This window comes from Peromyscus californicus, unplaced genomic scaffold, assembly GCF_007827085.1.
Source record: "Peromyscus californicus insignis strain IS unplaced genomic scaffold, ASM782708v3 Scaffold_12__1_contigs__length_115047231, whole genome shotgun sequence".
Lineage (NCBI taxonomy): Eukaryota > Metazoa > Chordata > Mammalia > Rodentia > Cricetidae > Peromyscus > Peromyscus californicus.
Window position 1 is genome coordinate 4,615,684 of NW_026294413.1, and position 12,556 is coordinate 4,628,239.

At 46.2% G+C, this 12,556-nt stretch overlaps 1 protein-coding gene across 9 annotated transcripts in view; it reads right to left on the bottom strand.

Annotated features, from left to right (window-relative positions):
* The window catches only part of Mbnl2 (muscleblind like splicing regulator 2), a 168,749-nt gene extending 156,794 nt beyond the window's left edge, over positions 1 to 11,955 (bottom strand). For 4 of the 9 annotated variants that reach the window (XM_052732460.1, XM_052732461.1, XM_052732457.1 and 1 more), the window contains exon 1: positions 11,718 to 11,953. The gene's annotated coding sequence lies outside the window, so the exon portion shown is untranslated. Of the gene's footprint in view, positions 1 to 11,717 lie in introns of all 9 variants that reach the window. The other 5 variants (XM_052732458.1, XM_052732453.1, XM_052732456.1 and 2 more) reach the window with 3 other exon arrangements.
* Positions 11,956 to 12,556: the final 601 nt, after the last annotated feature.

Below are 12,556 nucleotides of genomic sequence, written 5' to 3' on the forward strand. Positions count from 1 at the left end.
CCAATGTCCAGCATGCTAGCAGATGTTTCCAGAGGCAACAGCAGCATATTATTAGGGTAGAAAACGATAATTTTAAAGTATTGTGGAACATCCATCTGCTTTTCCCATTGTGTTTAGACCTGAGCAGAGCTGAGGAGAAACGGTGCTCAACCCTTTCTCTGTCTTTGCTGGTTCAATATTCCATAGGGATCAACCATGGGCTAAAAATGCCTGAATAATGTGGTGTGTGTCCCGGGTTACATAAATGAAAGTATTATATCCTGAATAAGGAAGATGCCATAATGACCAGCCTAGAAGCTTACAGACTCTCATATGCAAAGGACTGGCCTTCTGTGGAGACATGTGGCCAGCTTATGAAGAGCATCAGGAGCTGGAACAGGGTGAGCATTGAAGGTGATGGGAGCCACGCTCCCATTTCAGCACAGGGAAGAATTTTCTAAGCAAACATTGTGGTTTATGTGCATCTGGGGTTGTGCTGGTCTACACTCGCTGCAGTTGTTAGAAGCTGCTTGTTAGGGTTCTTGGAGAGGCTGGGTGTGACTTTTCCACTGGAGGCTTCCTTCTGATTTTTCATCTGAGTGGCAGGGAAGTGCCGTCCCATTCTAATATGTCTCCCAAAGCCTCCCCCATTCTAGTTCCTGAGTGCCAAGAGCAGGCTACCAGCTGGAGTACAAGCCATGGGAAGTAAAGAGTTAAAAAAGACCAAAGCTGTCCAATGGCCCCAGCAGGCCCAGAGGCAGCAGGTCCCTTTGATCCTGTTTCTTAATTGCAGCTTAGTTGCACCAGGGAACTTTGAAGAAGAGAAACAGGGAGACTTGAGAGATAGGGCTTGTTTTGCTTCCTGAGGGGATGGTCTTTGTGGCGGCTGCCAGGAAGCTGGTACCCCAGGGCTCAAGTGATGGGTTTCCTAAACAGGAACGCATCCTGTCTCCCATCCAAGCATCAGATCTGAAGAGATACCCACGAATACTAAATCTCTGGAGGCTACTTGGTAGGGATGCTAGGAGCAGAGTTGGGCAGGAGAATCAGCAGGAGAAAGAAGACCATAGCTAAGCACAGCAGCAGGCAGAGGAGACCACGGATATCCCAGAGCAGCTACACAGGAGCAGTGAACCCTTGGAGGAGGACGGAACTTCCGGCAGGAGACACACTGCACAGGCCGGGGGTGAGGGCGGGGCAGAAGACGGAAAGAGTTCCCAGCCAGGTGTCAAAGGCCAATCAATGATCCTGACCGACAGGAAGGCTGGGGCAGAAAGATCGCAAACCCGTAACCAGACTGGATAGTTTAGCAAGACTTTGCCTCAAAACTAAAAGCAGAGAAGGAACAGCATTAGCTCAGTGGGTTTGCCTGGTGTGAGAGAGGCCTTGGGCTCTACCCCGTACCCCGGCATCCCACCATGCACACAGACACGGTTCTAGGAATTCCCTCAGATAGCACCGTCAAAACAGCACAAAACTCCTCAGACTTGAATAATGTTCTCTCTCTCTCTCTCCCCTCTCTCTCTCTCTCTCTCTCTCCCTCTCTCTCTCTCTCTCTCTCTCTCTCTCTCTCTCTCTCTCTCTCTCTCTCTCTCTCACACACACACACACACACACACACACACACACACACACACACACAGCTGAAAAGTAACAAAAGGCCAGCTAATTCTCAACAAATAACGGAGATAATTCCCTGGCCATGACCTGGTACTACACCGAGTTCCTTTGTGAAAAATGTCCCTGGCTAAAAAAATGACTTCCTGTCTGCAGAGTATACCAGCAATGGCTTTGTCTGTTTTGTTTAACTCCACAGGGAGTAGGTGTGCCATGGACATTTCCTAAGCAAGCCCCCTTTTTGCAATCCCCAAGGAGGCATTCTTGCCTGAGGTGTTGAATCTTGCCAAGGTGTGTCTCACCTTTGTTCTGCCCCTGATTAGCTTGTGACTTTGGCAGATAACTCTCTCCCTGTGCTTTACTTTCTTCATAAAACATTTTAATGGAATTAACGGACACAGCTCTCAACAGAGGCTGTCTATATAGTAGGCACTCAGTATGCTCGATAAACATTTGCTCTGTTTCATTCTTAAAAGGTTATTGGTCAATTAAAAAGCATGCCCCACCCCCACCCATCTGTATGTGGACTAAACAGGCAATCAGGCAGGAAAGACTTCCCCTAAATCAGTTTAGCTCCATTCCTGGCTCCAGGAAAGGGAGAGCCTTGCTGGAGATGGAGAAAGAGGAAGCGCCCAAGAGGAGAGAGGACTGATGGGCACAAGATACAAGACCTAACAAGATGTAAGATCTCTGCCCAGGCCTGGACTTCCCCTGTGCGTTCTACTGATGTCTTTGTTTATAGGCTGTAACACGAATGCAGTGGGGTTGAACACGCCATGCCGAAAGCACATGGCCTGTCCTATTTACTCATCACACCCTTTGGAGAGGACAAGGAGAGGAAGACGTTCTCTACATCTCAAGGTAGAGTGAGACTGACAGAGTTCCTCAAACTCATTCACTGAGTGTTTAAGGTATGAGGTAGATACATTTTGGTCTTTAAATCCACCCACTGCCTAGAAAAAAAAAAGTGGGGGGGTTATTCTTAAACACATTATTAAAACATGTGTTTCTTAGGGAAGAAAAAAAGGGGAATCTCTTGAAGCAGATACATAAGACTCAGAGGCCTTGCCTAGGGGTGGTGATCAACCTTCTTGTACAGGTTGTGAGTCTGTGTCCACAATGATCACAGACATCTTAGGCACAGGAGATGTCCACAGACAGGCTCTATGTAGTCACTCGTCACTTGTCACTGCTGCCTTCACCTTTTCCGTCCTGGCTAGACTAACTTAAGACTAGGAAGTGACATCAGTGTGATCTGACCTCTAAGGGAGACTCAGCACCCTTCAGAAGCTACTCGGACTAGTGGGCGCTGGCCTCTACCCTATGTGGGCTCTTCAGGTGAGCTATCCCAGACCCATCAGCTACTGGCAGGTATTTTTCTGCAAGCTGCTCCAGTGTTCCAGAGGCTCCCGGTGAGTAGGATGAGTGGTACCATCATCTTCATCCTCTGGGAGCTTGTTAGAAAAGCAGAGTATTAACTATCCTGCCCCCCCTCCCGACCTACTGAATCGGAATCTATGTTCTTAATAAGATCCCCAGGTGACCTGCAGGTACATGGATGCTCAAGAAGTGCTGTTCTGGTTTAGTCCTGGGAGGCATCTGGCAAGCGGGGGTACCAACCACACCAAACACTTTTTCAACCTGAGAATTTGTTTCCAAGCAGTCCTTATGCTGGGTTCAAGAGAGACTTCCAGACCCAGGAAAAACAAGACACCTAGTGTCTGGTGACACGTCACTTTGGAATTACCATCCTAACTAGCGACATCCTGAAAATATGTATTTTAAAAGGCAGATGCAAAAGTCTCGATAATTTTGCTTTTAAATGCTCTACCTCTGAAAATCTATTTCTTAAGTCACCTATACGTATGGGAGATGCAGCTAGGAATGTTCTCTTATACACCCACTATTCTGTAGCTTTAAACATGACTATAAACAAATGCTTGCCTCCAACAGGACCATTGCCAGAGACTCTTGCTTAAGAGGGTAAAATACATGTAGGAGGCTGTGATCATTAATTTTGATTGTCAACTGGATGGGATTTAGAATTACCATGGCAACAAACCTCTGGGCATGTCTGTGAAGGAGTTTTGAGATTGGGTGAATTGAGATGAGAAGACCCACCCTAAACGTGGAGGGCACCATTCCAAGGAAATGGGGCTGGGGGTGGGGGTCCTCAGCTCTCTTTTCCAGTCCTGACTGTGGATGTAATGCAGCCAAATCTGTCAGGCCCTGCTACTCAGGCTTCCCTGCACTGATGGCCCATACCCTCAAACTGTGAGCCACAATGAACCTGCCTTTCATCAGGTGCTTTCATTGGGTGTTTTGCCCAGCAACAAGAAAAGCAAACAAATGATTCTTGTGGATTCATGGAGATTAGGATATGGTCCTCAAGAGTTTTGCTTACTTATTTTTTTAAACTATCTTGTTCTTTTACGTCTATCTAGTTTCCTGATTCTTTGCTCCTAGTTTCTTCTGGGCCACCAACTACTTTTTTCAAGGCTCACCATTGGTCAACTGTTTCTCTTTAATGTTCCCTCTTTCCATGTGGTAGTGAGTATCCGTGGCATCAACTCTAGTTTCAAAACAGCTGTCTCAGGCTTAGAAACTGGCAGCCTGGGGCCTGAGTTGTTCTCCACCCCCTCTCCACCCGCTTCCCGCCTTGTCAAGTATCTACAACTCCACAGATTATCCCATTATTGGCTAAAAGTGCCATGTTGAAAGCTCACGACTCAGCATCTCTGCTCCTCCAACCCTATTCCCATTGGCTCGTCTCTTGCTTTTCAGTCACGTTACCATCAGTGTCTCTTATGATAGAGCTGTAATGTGTTTCTAGCTTTCCTGAGCTCTGGCTAGCTTCTCTTGTTTTTCTGTTCTGATGTCTTTTGGATCTTCTCCTCCACTTTCATCCACCTCTTCCCTATGTTGTACCTGGAATATTGTCAAATTTTTGTCCAGTGGCATCACTCATGACAAAAGGTCTAACCTCAAACCCTATCTTAAAAATCCCAATAAAATCTTTAGGAAGTGTTATATTGTAGGATAAAAAAACTAAACTCTGCTGCATGGCTCTTCGGCTCCACCCTATTGATTCCAACTGCCCCATGTAGCCTGACTGCTCACTACCCCCAACACTGAGTCCCTAGTCTGCAAAGTCAATCTCTCCGTGGTCCCTTACCCCACCGCTATTCCTCCTCCCCCAGCTGCTGACCCCTGGGCTCCCCAGGCCTCTTGATCATACAGTTCCTATTATAAAACATGGTTTTAAATCAGAAACCATCCTAACAGTAGTTCCTTAATAACAATGCCAACATGATCTATACATCATCACATACATATGAAAATTGATAGTTTAGAACACTAAGTAATATATAAGTTGTGCTCTTCCCTTACTATTAAATAATCTTATCCTTGGCCTGGGGTACAGACTTTCCGAATTAGAAAGGCTGATGTAGACAAAATGCTTGCATTTAGAGCCCATCAAGGTGTCCCTCCTCCACGAAGTCCTGTCTACTTTCTGACCCAAACACGGCTCTTCTTTCCCAAATTCTCAGAACGTTAAAACTGTAAGCACTAAATCATCTATATCATACGCACTTCCTAATACTTTTAGTTTGATTAATTGAAGCTTGTATTTAGGATGCCAGAAATTTATAGATTTTTTTAAAGGATAATTCAATCTCTTAATTAAAAACATTACTATCTTCTCCAGATTGCTAGGGTTGGGCTCTGCTCAACTGTGTAATACGCATTATATGAAAGCTTCAAGTTAGACCACAGTGTGATTCATTTGGCTCATTAAATGTCCTATGCGTAAATTTCCATTGGTTTAAGGACTACCTTTTCCACTTCGGGGCTACTAAAACTTCTAGTATATTATTAACCTCACTCAAATCCTGTTTTCATTTAATTTGTTAAACAGAAAGTGGGGGTTCTGATCACTAGAGGAGATAATAAACATCAAATCTGAAATACCATATACCTGTAAGATGTCACCATAACTATTACACTTAGAATTTACTAGAGACTAAGTGAGTCTGAAATTTCTAAAACAATTTATCTTTTTACCTTGAGACTTCAGTTCTTTCTGTAAGTTATTTAATTTCATCTCTCTTTTATTTATTCAGCTGAAAATCTACAATTATGGTTACCTATAGGACTTGGAAATCTCAGAGGTCTTAGTTTAAGTTCTAGCCATGCTGGGCTTTTCCCATGATGTGGCTGTTACCAAATCTTCAGAGTTCTTTTCTTCTATCAGCAAACTGGGAGCACTGCTGATCTGGTGGGGCTCTGACAATCTTCTAAACTCAAATTGTGTAAGATACATGTAAAGCATCTTGCTTGTAAAGAATGCCCCAGTACAGTCACTCCCTATCTTTCTACCAGTTTAAGAGACTCGGTGAGATGTTCTCTGACGAACAGAAGGCTGTGAACGTTGCTGTCATTGTTGACTTTGGTTATTCTCTAGCCTGCAGGACATTCACAACCATTCACGAATTGTGCATTCTAGAAACACCTCACTGCTGCGTGACTGGGTTGGGGTATGGGGTCAGCATTGGCTTTATGCTGAAGCTTACTCAAGCAATCCAAGCTGAGAAATCTGCCTCTCTGAGGGCTTTACCTTTATGCTCTCTAGGTTTAATGTTGTCTAAGAAAGTGCTTAGGTGGGGACATGACTCTGTATCCTCACATCCGGTACCTGGGACATTCAAGAGTTTTTCTTGTGCTTTCAAAATCCAAGTCAATCAACCACAGGGGATGGGGGAAGTATAAAAGTACACACACACACACACACACACACACACACACACGCACACGCACACGCACACGCACACGCACACGCACACGCACACGCGCGCGCGCACGAGCCCAGGCTGGCCTAGAACTCACTGTGTAACAAAGCATGACTCTGAACTTCCGGTCCTCCTGCCTACAGCTCTTGAGTGCTAGGATTACAGATGAACTCCACTATGCCTGGTTGTCTGTGGTACGAGGTAAGGACTGACCCAAGGCTTCAAGTATGCCAGAGAAGCCCTCTACCAGCTGGAGTATATCCCCAGTCCTCTAACAAATAAAAGTTTTTAAATCTAATAATAACTCAGCTTCTGGAGTTTTACCCGGAGAGTCTTAATCTAGGTCCCCACTTTTAACTCCCCTTTGGGGCTGTTAATGGAGACAATGCCAGCAAAAGTCCTGGTCAAGGGCAAGGAGCCCCACATCTGTTAATTACTCTTCTGAGGACGAGCTGTGCTGTGCTCTTATCTTGTGTGTAAGGATCTGCTTCCCTAGCCTTTGTGCACTGCAGACGGCTCAGGGAAGAGACCCGCCATGTCACACAGCCTCTCCTGTCCCCACCTAGGTGACTCACACCCTGCAGCTCTTCAACAGCCAGCTTGCCATGGATGCTCCTGACCTGGGCCCAGCGCCTTCGCAACGGAGACCCAGGGCTTTAGAGCAAGGCTACTGCCTTCTAAGCCTTCGCTCTCTCAGCTCTGCACGAACTGCGTCCTTCTGCCTCACCCGGCTTGTCTTCGTCCAAAGAAAAGATGTTCAGGGGCAAAATCCCCCAGACCACCACCATCAAAACAACTTAAAGAGGGGAATCAACTACAACAAAACAACAACAAAACCAAACAACAACAACAACAACAAACCCTGCATTTACAAAAGAATGCGGGGAAGTATAATCCTCCAGGGGCAGCATCGGGTTTCCTCATAATTGCATCATGGGCTGTTGGGGGCAGGCAGCAGCTCAGAAGTGGGAGAGGGTCTAAGATTTCCTTTTGTTCTGGCTGGCATTTAAGGCTTTATAAACGATTTGCCCAGGGTCCCTTGCCACTGCAGGCTGGAGCTCTGGCTGCTGAGACTCGGAAAGCTCCCACAAGCTCTCTGTTCTGGATGTTTCAAGCACCCTGACACCATGGCTCATCTCCCTCTGTGTTAATCATGCATCACTGATGGTAAGAAATACAGCAGAGCTGAAGAAAGCACAGATATCTAAATAGAGATATCTATAATCTAAAAACCTCTTTAAAATCTGGTTTGCTCTGGCCCTAAATACCAGAATTATGTCTAGATTAAAATCAATATCTGGTGATTAACAATGCTAACTTAATAATAGCTGATAACGATGTTTTAAAGCCTTTGAAAGTTGGGGTTTATGACAGGTGTATTTGTACTTATACACAAAGGCAGGTACTAGGTAACTGTGTTCTAACCAAATGCAAGAGCCTGCCCAAAGGATGTTTAACAAACACTTGTTGATTGATTGATGGAATAGCTGACCCAAGAGACAATGCGTTCTTTCTCAAAACACTAAGGTACATTGTTGAGTCCAAGATGTTTTGTCATATTGAGGGGGAGTGAGAGAAGGCCAGCTGAAAACTGTCCACCAGCCTGGGGCTCAGGCTCAGCAAAGAAAGCTGAGGCCTTACCAAACATACCTGTTTTTACCCAGTGCCTCAGCGGAGGCGGGGCCTAGTGATGACGAAGCCCAGCCCTTGGAGGCCCAGGCCTGGAGCAAACACTGCAGGGAATCACCTTTGACTCCCCACTGAGACGACTACTCGTGCTGCAAGGGACATTTTGCACACATTTTCAAGAAGGAAAACAAAAACTGGTCTGACTAAAACGCTGGAAGTGACAACAGCGACAACAGTACTGTAACCGATCGCCCCGGAAGCCCAGCTAGGACTTCATCCTTCCAAAGCGGGATACCAAGTGCCCAGCTCCAAACGGCAAGAGTGGCTCTTTCCAGAAAGGAAGCTCGGGTTCCTGATCCTTTGTTTTCTGAGGTCTCCTCCCTGCTCTCCTCGGAGCTTCAGACTGGGCCTCTGCAGCTTTTGTGGGAGGAAAAACTGTCCTGTTCTCTGTGCAGTGGTGACCTTGGGGTTCTTCTGTGCTCCCCGGGTTGACTTTTGACCTGCAGCTCTGTCATGATGGAGGCTCCTGCCTGCTGTCCTCACCCCCACTGCCCACCTGCTTCCTCTTCACCGGCTCTCTCTGTCTGACGGACCAGGAGTAGCTGTTAAGGACCCAGGGGCCTCTCAGGAATAGCTCTCTGTGGAGGTGCTGAAGGCACCCAAACTATGTTCTCCACAACTACTGCCTCTCATCCCTGTACCATCTCTTCATTAACTAGAACCCTTCACTGCAGTGTCCTCTACCTACTTCTGCACTGCTACTGTTTTGTTATTTTGGAAAACATAAACATGTCAGCCTGTCTTTCTTCCCATGTTTTTTTCTTGCTGGTAAGAGAATGCAGGAAGGAAGGCAGAGAACACGTGTGTCAGGTTGACCCACTCCTTCTACAGGAGGAATTCGCTTAAGCTCAGTATCTAAATCCTCTTCTCCCGATTCCTGCTTGAAATCCTGAGTACCTGCTCTTGGATTTCTATGGCGCTCCCCGAGCGCGGGACTGGCTGGGAGCCATGTGATATTGATTTGTTTTCACCATGGCAACAGCAAATTAAAACAACGAGCAAAGAGAAGGCAGGCTGTTAAGCAGTATCGCTACATGGCCAGTGTATTTCACAAGCATCCTTTTCTCCCTTCCACCCAGTTTTCTCTTGTATTCACTCCACTTCCACAAATTTCAGACACAAGTCAAAGTAAAAATAGCACTGAACACTTTGGGCACCACAGCATGATGATGCCTCCTGTTTGCTGGAAGAGGCCAGCTCACTCAGCTTCTAGAGCATTGGACCAGATCACTTTCGGCTCTATGGCATGATGATGACTACTGTTGGAAGAGGCCGGCTCACCTAGCTTCTAGAGCATTGGATCAGATCGATGGGGGAAATTCAAACAACCACGCTTGGAAATTTCATTTGTTGGTTTAGGCGTACACATCCTTAGAAAATGTGTATGAAACTGACAGAGACCGGAGGGTTTTGTGTTTGTGGTCTTACATCCAGACACCCCAAGACATTGCCAACAACGTCTCCACACAGAGGCCTCTTCCCTTGTACTTTACACAGCTCACAGTACCAGGAGACAAACAACTTTTGTTATTGTTGTTTGTACAAGACCCTTTCCCTGGAATTCTAGAATAAGGGCGAGTGTAATAAGTATGACATGTTCTTTGACAAGAGAAAAACTGAGGTGAGCACTTGCTCAAGGCCACATGAAGTAAGTGGTGGGAAGGAGGAGGCCGGCTGGGAGCAGGGACTCCTGGGAACTGCGGTGTCCTCTAACCCAAATTCTTTCTTTGAAAGGCAGCTCAATAAACACTAACCTTTCCCCTGATCTGTACAATCAAGTGTGTCTCCAGAGTGCCACCTGTGACACAGGGTTAACAGCAGGCACTATTGTGTTTTATTTCCTTTGAGCCGTCTGCCCTAGGACTTGGTGCTTTACCTGTGGAAGCAGCTGTCAACCGCCATCCAAGCAACCTTGAACTTGGTGGCATAACCTGGGCCTTGATAATGGTTCCAGGGGAGCTAGGAATGCCCCCCACCCCCACCCCACCCCCGGCCAGGGGATGGTCCACATAGATAGCCTTACAGAGCTGCACCACCACGGGAGAGTTAGGCCAGAAAGAAAGTGAAATTCAGCTCCCCAAGGCTCCCCATGGCTTTTCACTAGCCAAGCCAGAAGCCTGCAGAAAACCTGCACAGACAGGCAGGTAGGAGAAGCCACCCCATTTGGCCTGTGAAGGGGGATGGATGGGCTGTGGGTTTAAATGGGAAGACATAACTCAGGTCCTGCCAACTGGGAGTGCGAATGTTCCTGGCCTGGACAGAGAGAAATATTCCTCTACACAAGCTGAATAAAAGAACACACAGCAGAAATAGTTGGGGGATGACGTCAGAAGTTCTGGGCTAGTGTCCTGCACTTCTCCTTGAAAGTAAAAACAGTGGGTCTAGAAGAATCTACGTGGCATCGCCCTTCTGTAAATGAACACTGCTGTCCCTCAGAATGGAGAGGAAGAAACTTCCCCTTATGTAGACTGTAAAAATGTCTTCTGCTTCACTTTTGTTCCACATTGTCGCCTAAATATACATATTTTCCTACTTAATCTTTGTCTTTTAAAGGGACAGTAAGACTTTTAGAGGAACGTTGGAACATTCACGGGGGTGGTGGTTAGGCAAGTTTTTTTTTTTCTCCTTCGCTTCAGCGCTTGCTAACTATTCTAAAAATGTTACACATTTATTGTAAACACATGCTTCCAAGGCCTAACAAAAAAGCATGGTTTCCTCATGCCTGGCAGAAATTTAAAACGGAAAAGGGCAGAAAGAATTCTTTAACACAGAGAGATCTTTTCCTTCTCCTGGGCCAAGTGTGTTAAAAATAAATCTGCTTCAACCTTTCTAGCCGCTGCTTCTCGGCAAGAAAGTTGATCTGGCTGGGCATAGTGAGAGCCCAGCTTTAAAAGCTAGCCTGCTCTCATTAAATTATTCTGCTGGCTGTGTGTTCTCATTAAAAATGCATACAGATCAGATAATTGCAGTAAGCATTATTAACCCAGCTTTACTTTTGAATATAATGGTCCCACTTTTAAGCTGGAAACAAAGACGGAGGCTGCCAGGAAAAGCAATGTAAACATTGAACTACAGTGTCTAAGACTAGCCAGGAAGCTACCTCTGGCTTGGTGGTTAAAATGTGCTTTTGAAACTCAATTAAAGCCGTTGCCCTGGAGCACCAGGGTGGCCCCCAATTTCTAAGAAACAGACATATTTCGGTTCCAAACGTTCAACCGATGATTATTTACCATGATTATTTTTTTAATTCTTAATTTCAAGTATGTTTTCAAAGAATAGGATCCATGTAAACTTTATCCTGTAGCTCACTATAGCAGTGAAAACATTCTCTAAGAAAATAATGGCCTGGATCTCTCAAATAATTAAAAAATAATGATAAATGGGTCTGTTCTTTAAATAAATAAATAAAATCCTCGGTTTTATGCCTCACCCCCAACCGGGCGGCGTAGATTCCGGCTTTGCCACATCTTGTTCTCAAATCCAAATGTTACGTAAAACTCCAGGGTTTCCTGCGAGTATTCCGTTCGAATTAGTGGAATCCGGTCTCCCTGGCTTCCCTAAGCACACACATGGAATGCAGCACACTGCAGCAAACTCTAAACATTAAAAAAAAAAAAAAAAAGGTGGGGGGGGTCCTCCTACCTTGTTTAGCTCTGCTTGTCCTCCCCATGTACAGTGACCCCGAGAACATCTGGCAGGTCCGAGTGGCCGCGGCTTCTCCACCGCATCATGAGGAAGAGAGGTCCATGCAAGGAGTTCTCCGTCCGTCCCTGTTTATTGTACTCTGCGAGCCGCCGGCTGTGGCTGGAAAATTTTACCTTCAGATGATGAAGCAAAGACAGTCTAAACTCTGTTGCTGTGAGCTGCAGCCCTTCCTTCCCACAGGCCCCGCCCAGGCGCGGCCAGCCAATCCCTGGCCAGCTCGTCAGTCCTCCTCGTCTGAAACTGGTCCTCATAGGATGACTGACACAGCAACCCAGCGCTGGCAGGGTCTGAAAACAGTGCGTCCATACTGATGGAAGAGGGATCTCCCTCTCCGAAGAAAGCAGTCATAGCACCGAGACAAAGTGGTACGTAATTGGCAGAGCACAGAGAGGGGTAGCTCAGACAAACACGCTTCGAGACAGCCAGCCCAGAGCTGAGAGATGCATCGTAAATACTCCGGGAGACACGAAACTCCTAAGATGGCCAGGGAATACAGTTGTACCCCAAACTGAAGTCCTTATTGCCGTTTGACAAAGCATACGGATAGAGACGTATATATAAAGAAAATAATTCAGTGTTTGTCACGGAAAGTAATACCTTACGAAACACATGCATGCATTTTCCATGACTGAGGAAGATTATCACCAAGTCCGAGTACCCATTCAAGACCAGAACATGCTTGCAGCCCCAGCACACAGCTTTGCTAGAGAACAGCCGTCGCTGCAGTGGTTACTTCCTGGAACCCATCTATCTTCCATCTAAGTTTCCAGAGCGAT